Source organism: Bos taurus, chromosome 25, assembly GCF_002263795.3.
Source record: "Bos taurus isolate L1 Dominette 01449 registration number 42190680 breed Hereford chromosome 25, ARS-UCD2.0, whole genome shotgun sequence".
Lineage (NCBI taxonomy): Eukaryota > Metazoa > Chordata > Mammalia > Artiodactyla > Bovidae > Bos > Bos taurus.
Window position 1 is genome coordinate 16,829,242 of NC_037352.1, and position 10,781 is coordinate 16,840,022.

Genomic DNA, 10,781 nt, shown 5'->3' on the forward strand with positions numbered 1-10,781 from the left:
CCTAATATTAGAGAAGTATTCATAAACTGATTTGCCCAAGGTCACAACAAATTAATGATCAAATTACATTTCTCCCTTGATTCCTGAGTCTGAGCTCTTAGCTGCAATGGGATCCTGACTTTCAGAAAGAAAGCAAAAATAATGAGACTCTTAAAAATTTTGAGATTCTAATCTTCTTTAAATCAAGTCAGTTCAAAGATACCTGAAATTTACACACATTTTTCATTCAAAGCAACAGGAGACCATTTTTTCCTCACGATGGAAGGATGTAGGACAATGGAACCATACACCTCCAGGAGGTGCTACTCATGGGGCCTGCGTCATTAACACTGAGTTGTGCAGTGCACAGCCTGCCTGGCCACAGATATTAAATGTTGCTTAATTCAATCTGGACTCCAATTTCCTCATCTGTAAATTAAGCTGGTCATTCTAGAATGATCCTGAGGCCCCTTCTGAGACCTTATGATACTGTGATAAACCATGTGCAGTCACACGGGAGAATAAAAAATAGGCCAATACACGAAGGGGTCTTATGCTTTCCCGGGAGGCCTTCCTGGTACTTTGACAAATGGTAATGCAGAGATGTTTCTGATTTCCCCATATTGCCCATAATACAGTCCTGTTGGTTGTAAAACACCCTCATCAACAACCCAGAACTCTCTGGAGTTTAATTTATCAGAAACAAAGTAAGTCCCTACAGTCACACAAAAGTGATGCCTCTTCCTTGTCAGAACAGCAGGGAGTAGGATGCTGATTCCTGAAGGAATGGTGCCCACTATGAATTGACATGACCTTTCCCCCTCATTTCTGTCTAGTCCCTAAAGGGACAGGCCCTCTTATTACATTTTCTCAGCCTGAAGTTTAGCTCCACAGGCAACCTCCTGTGATTTGTTTGTCTAAAGGGTATTGTTTCTTCTGAAAATCTAGCTAGGATCTTTTTAAAGGGTTCAGCCTGGGTGTGAGGGAATTAAGTATGACTCAGAGTGTGTGCTTTCCAAAGCCAGGTGAAAAGTTAGATGATCATTCGTTTGATTTATTCGTGTATTTATTCAATCCACAAGCCCTGACAATGTACCTTTCATTGTGCCAATCTCTGCTGGGAGTCAGGCAAGTGGATAAAAGGGAATAATTTGTCTCCACCTCGGCACTGTTTAGCCACATATGACAAGGACTCCGCTTAAAGGAAACTAATTTAAACACGTGGCGCGTAACGCCACGGATCCACCAAGTGGTCTTTTTGTTCCCTCTTTTTGGACAGATAAAGGAAGTTAACATTTCACAGCCTCTCTGCAGCTAAGAGAGGCAATGTAATTCTTTCTAGCCAAAACACATAACAGAAATGACCAGTGTCATTTCTGGTGCAACCAGAAGCAGGGTGCAACCTTCCATTCTCTGGTTCTCTGGCCTGGGGACCAAGAATGCAGAGATGGAGGCCTGAACGTCGGTCAGCCTGAGCCTCCGTGAGTGACAGAATGGAGCAGAGCTACACCCCTGCTTCCTCTACCCAAATTCATACACCAAGCAGGAATGAGAAAGAAACATTCGTTTTCTTAAGCTACTGAGATTCAGGGACTCACTTATTACCCCTACATAACTTAGCCTTACTTGACTAATTTAAAATCTAAACTTTTAAACCAGTTAAACTGGTGGTGAGGGGCTTGGGGAGAACAATGATATACCTCCTTTATTTGCTAAATGTGTACAGAGCACAGACTATATGCCACATACTATGTCATGGTTCCAAAAACAAGTAAAGGATTGTCTCTGTCCTCATGGGGCTCATGATTTGATCATAATCATAACTTCACAGTTCAATTGCTCAGTCACATCCAACTCTTTGCGACCCCATGGACTGCAGCACGCCAGGCCTCCCTGTCCATCACCAACTCCTGGAGCTTGCTCAAACTCATGTCCATTGAGTCAGTGATGGCATCTAACCATCTCATCCTCTGTTGTCCCCTTCTCCTCCTGCCTTCCATTTTTCCCAGCATCCAGGTCTTTTCCAAGGAGTCAGTTCTTTGCATCAGGGGGCCAACGTATTGAAGCTTGAGCTTCAGCATCAGTCCTTCCAATGAATATTCGGATTGATTCCCTTTAGGATTGACTGGTTTGATCTCCTTGATGTCCAAGGGACTCTCAAGAGTCTTCTCCAACACGACAGTTGAAATGTATCAACTCTTCAGCACTCAGCCTTCTTAATGGTCCAACTCTCACATCCATACATGACTACTGGAAAAACCATAGCTTGAACTAGACGGACCTTTGTTGGTAAAGTCATGTTTCTGCTTTTCAATATGCTGTCTAGGTTTGTCATAGCTTTTCTTCCAAGGAGCACATAGTAATTGCTCAATAAATAATATTATTACTGTTAATATAATTGAAGCTCAGATGTAAAGAGATTCACTCATGAAATGTACTCCCACCAGCATGCCCAGATTGTAACCAAATGAAGATGTATGAGAAAGTAATCTGTGCCTTAGATTATGTTCTTCCTTTAAAGAAAACAATATTTATTTGTTTGGCTGAGCCAGGTCCTAGCTGCGGCAGGCAGGATCTTTAATTGTAACATGTTGGATCTAGTTTCCTGACCGGGGATCAAACCTGGACCCCACGCACTGGGGGTGGGGAGTCTTAACCACGGGACCACCAGGGAAGTCCCCTACCCTTCTCTTTGCTGAGCTTCTCCTATACACATTTCGTCAGCCTGTGAAAACTTAATCATTTTTTTTAAATCATAGAAAGTTGCCCTTATATAAGAAAAGGCAGATAAACACACTCAACCTCACTTCCAAAAACATACAACTTTAAAAGAAAACCAGAGTTATTAAATATGGTGTGTTGCACTCGATTGGATCCTGGAACAGAAAAGGAACATCCGTGGAAAACTTGGTACAATCTGAATAAAGTCTGGAGGTTAGTGAAAACCACTGTGCCAATGTGAATTTTTCAGTTTTGACAAATGCACTATGATTTTGGAAAATTTAATACTGGGGAGCTAGGTGAAGGGTATACTGGAACTTGCTATGCTGTCTTTGCAGCTTTCCATAAATATAAAATTATTACAAAAGATTTTTTAAAACAAGTGATGTTTCCCCAGGTTTGTATTTTACAGGTGATAAAAGCGAGGTGAGTCTGTGTGTAGGGTAGCCAGAAAAAAAATGCAGGAAGCTCAGCTAAACTTTAATTTCAGAAAAACACTGATTTTTAGTATAAATACTCCCCAAATATTGCATGGGGCAATAAATACATTTTTTAAAGTATTCATTGTTCATCTGAAATTCAAATTCGCCTGAATTTTTATTTGCTAAATCTAGCAACGATATCCAGATGTAACATTGATGAAGATGTAGAAATAAACCTTATTATTAAAATGTGTGTGCGTGTTCAGTTGTGTCCAACTCTTTGCAACTCCATCCATGGACTATAGCCTGCCAGGCTCCTCTGTCCATGGGCTTCTCCAGGCAAGACACTGGAGTGGGTTGTCATTTCCTTCTCCAATTATTTAAAATGATAGCACATAAACTGTAGATTCTAACACATGATTATTAATATGAAAAAGTATTCTTCCTTGTTTCATTGTCTGATATTAATTATAACAGTGAGGTATTCTGGTGATTAAAGGAGTTAGTGAAAGAAAGACTGGAAGGAGGAAGAAAGGAAAGAGGCAAGAAAGAGACAAGAATAGGTGAATAAATAAGTAAATGAGTGAGTGAGTGGATTGAATGGGTAGTATGTGTCCCCAAATTCCAAAAGAAAAAAGTTTATAGATGTTAAAAATATGATAAGCTTTCTAAAATATTTAATATATTTAATATTTAATATTAATATACATGTGGGGAACACATGTATACCTGTGGTGGATTCATTTTGATATTTGGCAAAACTAATACAATTATGTAAAGTTTAAAAATAAAATAAAATTAATTTAAAAAATAAATAAATAAAATATTTAATACCTGCAACCCACTTTATAAATTGGGAGAGATTGGGATGAATTGGGAGTCACAGTTCTATTTACAATGGCGCCAAAGATCCAACAGTTTCCTCAAGAAGGAAAAAGAAGGGCTTCCCTGGTGATCCAGTGGTTTAGAATCCACCTGCCAGTGCAGGGGACAAAGGCTCGATTCCTGGTCCAGGAAAATTCCACAGGTCACAGAACAACTAAGCCCGTGCACCCTGGAGTCCATGCTTTGCAAAAAGAGAGGCCACTGCAATGAGAAGACTGCACACTGAAACTAGAGAAGGCCCCATGCAGCAACCAAGACCCAGCACAATTGAAAAAAGAGAAATAATTAAAAATACGAAAGGAAAATAAATCAGGAGCTTGGTGAAAACTTTTCTGAAAATGGTACTTCAAGGAACCTGTGTACCCTTCTCCTCAGAAAAGGAGAGAGTGCCTTGCTTATGATTTTTATTCTCCAAAATTTAAAATAAAAATTTCTGAACATACCAAGAAGCCTAAAGAATCTTACAGTGATCACATAAACTCAGCCTTTAGTATTTTATTCCATGTGCTTCATCTTAAATCTGTCCATCTCACTTTCCATCTCTTAATCCATCATGAGTGCTGTCGATACATTTCAGAGGAAGTTGCAGATATCAGTTCACTTCTTCCTAAAGACTTTTCAGCAAGATTATCATTCCCCAGAATCCAGTATTTGTGTATAGGTAAAATTCCAAATGGTAGTTTGCACAGATCTTAAGTACACCCCTTAATGGGTTTTGACAAAGGTACACAGCTGTGTAACCCCAACCCCTATTGAGATACAGAACATCTCTATCACCCTAGAAAGTGCTTTTATGTGCTGCTTTTCTCATCCATGCTGAACTTCCACCTTTGTAAAAATATCTAAATGGGTAAAATTAAAGACAAGTGCATACAATTCTAGAAGAGCAGCTCAAAGTACTGCAAGCCATGGATGGCAAGCCAGGAGGATAAGGGGTGCAGCTTATAGAACATCTTCTGTGAATAAGGCACTGTGAAAGCAGCAGTGAACCAAACAGATAAAAAGAATCCCTGCCTTCATTATGTTTATATCTAAGTGTGTAGGGGGTGGGTGGTGGCAATAGAAATAAGCAAATACATGGGATTCCAGACAGTGGTAAGTGCCACAGAGAACAATGAAGCAGAAAAGGGAACTGATGAGTGTGAAGCAAAGGAATGCGGAGCTGCAGTTTTAAAGAGGGTAGTCAGGAAACCTTGATGAATGACAGCTAAGCAGAGACCTGCAGGGGGCAAGGTGTGTAGGAAAGTATGATGAGGGAATATGTGAACGCATTACTCTGCTGGGGCCTCCACAACAAAATCCCAGAGACTGGGGGTCTTAAGCAACTAACGTTTTGTTCTGAAAGTTCTGGAAGTCCAAGACCATAGTGTCACCAGGTTCCTCCTAAGGCCTCTCTCTTTAGCTTGCAGATGGCCACCTTCCCGCTGTGCCCTTGCGTGGTCCCCTCTCCATCCGTGTGTTGTCCGTGTCCTCATCTTCTTTCCCTGTAAGGACACCAGTCCTATTGTATTAGGTGCCCCTGCCCCGCATCTGATCTCACTTCACCTTCATTCTCTCTTTAAAGGTCCTCTCTCCAAATGGCAGACACATTCTGATGTACTGGGCGTTAGGAACTTCAACTCAGTTCAGTCATAACACTGAGTGAATGAATGGATGAACCAATGAACCAGTCTACCGCTTTGCTTCTGGGTAGGAGAATGAAGACACATGAAGACTGCAGAAACGGGGGACATGGAGCAAGCATCCACATTAGGAGGAGAGCCAAGGATTTGACATGTGTTGTTTTTCAAATCCCTCTTGGCCAATTCAAAATGTGCTTTTTTCTGGCTCTGGCTCCTAACTATTTCCAGAAGTGGTTTTTATTAACTGCTGGCCTGCAGCAGGAAGTGGTAGAGGAAAACCCCGACCTTGGAACCAGAATAACTGGGTTCTGTATCCATTCTATTGAGTGACCTTGAAAAAGCCACTTAACCCTCTCTTTCACTTCATCTATGCAATGGGGATGAGAACCTGGCCCCTTCACAGAACTGCCAGAGAAGTGAAGTGAGGCAGTCGAGGGCAGATGAGGGCGTGTAGCAATAACGCTTAGTAAACAGGGAAATGTAATACAAATAAAAGCAGAGGTATTACTGTGAGGCTTGCAGTGAAAACCACTGCAGACAGCTCAGAGCTGGGGCCTCCTGGTCATTTCAAGGGGAGTTTATTAAACCGTAGTCCTTGTCCTGGTTGCTTCCACTTCGGTCCCCAGGGCAATTACATAGCTGGAGGAGTGCAGGCCAGGGAAAGGAAAGGCTTATAAAATTGAAAAGAGAGGTTGACCCCATCTCAGGCCCAGAACTGGCCATTTCTGCCTCACCAAGGATTCTTTATACACATATATAAAGTTGCAGGTGTTCAATGTATACAACGAGGTGTGTTTGGAGACAAGTATATACCTATGAAACCATCATCACCGTCAATGCCATAAGTGTATTCATCACCTCCAAAAGTTCCTCCTGCCCCTTTGTTTTTTTCTCTTTTATGGTTAAGAGCGCTTAACATAAGATCTATCCTCTCAATGGATTTTGAAGTATATTATACAACACTGTTAGTCATCAGCCCTATGTTGTACAGCAGATCTCCAGAACTTTATTTTGCATAACTGAAGCCCTTGGCCCGCCACCTCCCAGGCCCTGGCAACCACCATTCTACTCTCTGCTTCAATGAATTTGACTATGTCTAAGTCCGCTTATGAATGAGATCATGCTGTATTTGACTTTCTGTGGTCTGGCTTATTTCACTCAGCATAATATCCTTAAGTTTCATCCATGTTGTTATATATGATAACCTTTCCTTCTTTTTTATAAGGCTAAATAGTAGTCCATCATACGTTTATACCACATTTTCTTTATCATCAAAGACTCTTGGTATCAAAAGTTGATAATGATGAGCACCCTCCTTACCGCTACTGCTGCGAAGTCGCTTCAGTCGTGTCTGAACTCTATGTGACCCCATAGACGGCAGCCCTCCAGGCTCCCCCGTCCCTGGGATTGTCCAGGCAAGAACACTGGAGTGGGTTGCCATTTCCTTCTCCAATGCATGAAAGTGAAAAGTGAAAGTGAAATTGAAGTTGCTCAGTCTCGTCCGACTCCACGACCCCATGGACTGCAGCCTACCAGGCTCCTCCACCCATGGGATTTTCCAGGCAAGAGTACTGGAGTGGGGTGCCATTGCCTTCTCCCTCCTTGCCGCATTTAGTACTAAATCCTCTCCAGGCATAAATTCATGGAATCTGGACAATACCTCCTGATGCTGGGGCTATTATTTACCTATTTTTTAGATGAAGAAACTGAGGCTCAATGGAGTTAAATAATTTGCCCAGATCATATGGCTATTTTTTTTTAATTTATTTATTTTTGGTTGCAACAGATTTCAGTTGCCACGCAAGGGCCCAGCTGCCCTGCAACATGTGGAATCTTAGATGCCCAACCAGAGATCAAACCCATGTCCCCCCACCAGGAGATGGACTCCCAACAACTGGACCACCAGGGAAGTCCCTTACAATGCTGTTAAGAGGCAGAACTGAACCCAAATCAACTTCCACCTACATCCCATTACGATTACACAAAATGTGCTAAAGATATTTAAGGCATCTCAATTCTGCTTGAATTCCAGCTCTGACACTTTCCAGCCGTGTGACTTTGGACAAGTAATTTACCTTCCAGAGGACACCCTGCCGACCTGTTACCTCCAGGGCTGGCCAAATGCGAGTTGAGGGTTGTTCCTTAGTTTCTTGTAGACTCAGTTCCTTTACCTGTAAAATAGGGGCAATAACAGCTCATATTCCCAGTGAAAAGCACCTAGCCCAGTACCTGGCAGCAATCATTTTGTGATAGCAAAATGGTGCCTCTACACCAAATTGGGAGAAGGAAGAAGAGCAAAGATAGAAACACAAACAGAAAGAATAAATTTAAAATTTTCACATCCAGCCTGTTTAGAACTTAGGATCAAAAAGTAATTATCTCAGCTAAAGGTGTGTAATTTTCCTTTGATTCAGTTCAGTTCAATCGCTCAGTCGTGACCGACTCTTTGCAACCCCATGGACTGCAGCATGCCAGGCTTCCCTGTCTGTCACCAAATCCCAGAGCTTGCTCAAACTCACCTGCATCTAGTTGGTGATGCCATTCAACCATCTCATCCTCTGTCATCCCCTTCTCCTCCTGCCTTCAACTTTTCCCAGCATCAGAGTCTTTTCAAATGACTCAGTTCTTTGCATCAGGTAGCCAAAGTATTGTAGTTTCAGCTTCAGCATCAGTCCTTACAATGAGTATTCAGGACTGAATTCCTTTAGGGTTGAATTGTTTAATCTCCTTGCAGTCCAAGGGACTCTCAAGAGTCTTCTCCAACACCACAGTTCAAAAGCATCATCTCTTCGGAGCTCAGCTTTCTTTATAGTCCAACTCTCACATCCATACATGACATACTGGAAAAACCATAACTGACTAGACGGACCTTTGTCGGCAAAGTAATGTCTCTGCTTTTTATTGTGCTATCTAGGTTGGTCATAGCTTTTCTCCCAAGGAGCAAGTGTCTTTTAATTTCATGGCTGCAGTCACCATCTGCAGTGATTTTGGAGCCCAAGAAAATAAGGTCTGTCACTCTTTCCATTGTTTCCCCATCTATTTACCATGAAGTGATGGGACCCTATGCCATGATCTTAGTTTTTTGAATGTTGAGTTTAAAACCAGTTTTTTCACTCTCCTCTTTCACTTTCATCAAGAGGCTCTTTAGTTCCTCTTGCTTTTTGCCATAAGGGTGATGTCATCTGTGTATTTGAGGTGGTTGATATTTCTCCCAGCAATCTTGATTGCAGCTTGTGCTTCATCCAGCCTGGCATTTTTCATGATGTACTCTGCGTAGAAGTTAAATAAGCAGGGTGACAGTATACAGCCTTGACATACTCCTTTCCCAAATTGGAACCAGTCTGTTGTTCCATGTCTGGTTCTAATTGTTGCTTCTTGACCTGCATACAGATTTCTCAGAAGGCAGGTCAAGTGATCTGTTATTCCCATCTCTTGAAGAATTTTCCACAGTTTGTTGTGATCCACACAGTCAAGGCTTTGGCATAGTCAATAAAACAGAAGTAGATGCTTTTCTAGAACTCTCTTGCTTTTTCAATGATCCAATGGATGTTGGCAATTTGATCTCTGGTTCCTCTGCCTTTTCTAAATCCAGCTTGAATATCTGGAAATTCTTGGTTCATGTACTGTTGAAGCCTGGCTTGGAGAGCATTGGAAGCCTGGCTGGTTTTGAGCATTACTTTGCTAGCGTATAAGATGAGTGCAATTGTGTGGTAGTTTGAACATTCTTTGCCATTGCCTTTTTTGGGTATTGGAATGAAAACTGACCTTTTCCAGTCCTGTGACCACTGCTGAGTTTTCCAAATTTGTTGGCATATTGAGTGCAGCACCTTCACAGCATCATCTTTTAGGATTTGAAATAGCTCAAATGGAATTCCATCACTTTCACTAGCTTTGTTTGAAGTGATGCTTAAGGGCCACTTGATTTTGCATTCCAGGATGTCTGGCTCTAGGTGAGTGATCACACCATCATGGTTATCTGGGTCATTAAGATCTTTTGTGTACAGTTCTTCTGTGTATTCTTGCCACCTCTTTTTAATATCTTCTGCTTCTGTTAGGTCTATATCATTTCTTTCCTTCATTGTGCCCATCTTTGCATGAAGTGCTCCCTTGGTTTCTCTAATTCTCCTGAAGAGATCTCTAGTCTTTCCCATTCTATTGTGGGTGTGACTGGTGATGGAAGTAAAGTCCGATGCTGTAAAGAACAACACTGCAGAGGAACTTTGAGTGTTAGGTCCATGAATCAAGGTAAACAGGAGATGGCAAGAGTGAACATCAACATTTCAGGAATCACTGAACTAAAATGGACTGGAATGGGTGAATTTAACTCAGATGACCATTATATCTACTACTGTGGGCAAGAATCCCTTAGAAGAAATGGAGTAGACTTCATAGTCAACAAAACAGTTGAAATACAGTATTTGGGTGCAATCTCAAAACAACAGAATGTCTCTGTTTGTTTCCAAAGCAAACCATTCAATATCACAGTAATCCAAGTCTATGCCCCAACCACTAATGCCAAAGAAGCTGAAGTTGAACAGTTCTATGATGGCCTACAATGCCTTGTAGAATTAGCACCAAAAAAAAAAAAAAAAGATGGCCTTTTCATCATAGGGGACTGTAATGCAAAAGTAGGAAGTCAAGTAGGAAGTCAAAACCTAGAGTAACAGGCAAGTTTAGCCTTGGAGTACAAAACGAAGCAGGGCAAAGGCTAACAACGTTTTGCCAAGAGAACTCACTGGTCATAGCAAACACCCTCTTCCAAGAACACAAGAGACAACTCTACACATGGACATCACCAGATGGTCAATACCAAAATCAGATTGATTATATTCTTTGCAGCCAAAGATGGAGAAGCTCTATACAGTCAGCAAAAACAAGACCGAGATCTGACTATAGCTCAGATCATGAACTCCTTATTGCAAAATTCCCTTGATAAGAAAACAAGAAATTGTGTGAAGTGTGTGTTTCCCTTTTTGCTTTGGCTACCAGAAAATTCAGAGCTAAATTCCATTCCTATTAACAGTACCAGACAGAATAGAATCTAGGCTTAGTCTTCCTTTATGCTATATGCATTAAAAATTTTTTGTTCTATTAACTTTATTGTCCTATGACATTTACTGTCAAAATAATTGTTAATCCAGCTGCTTGAAAA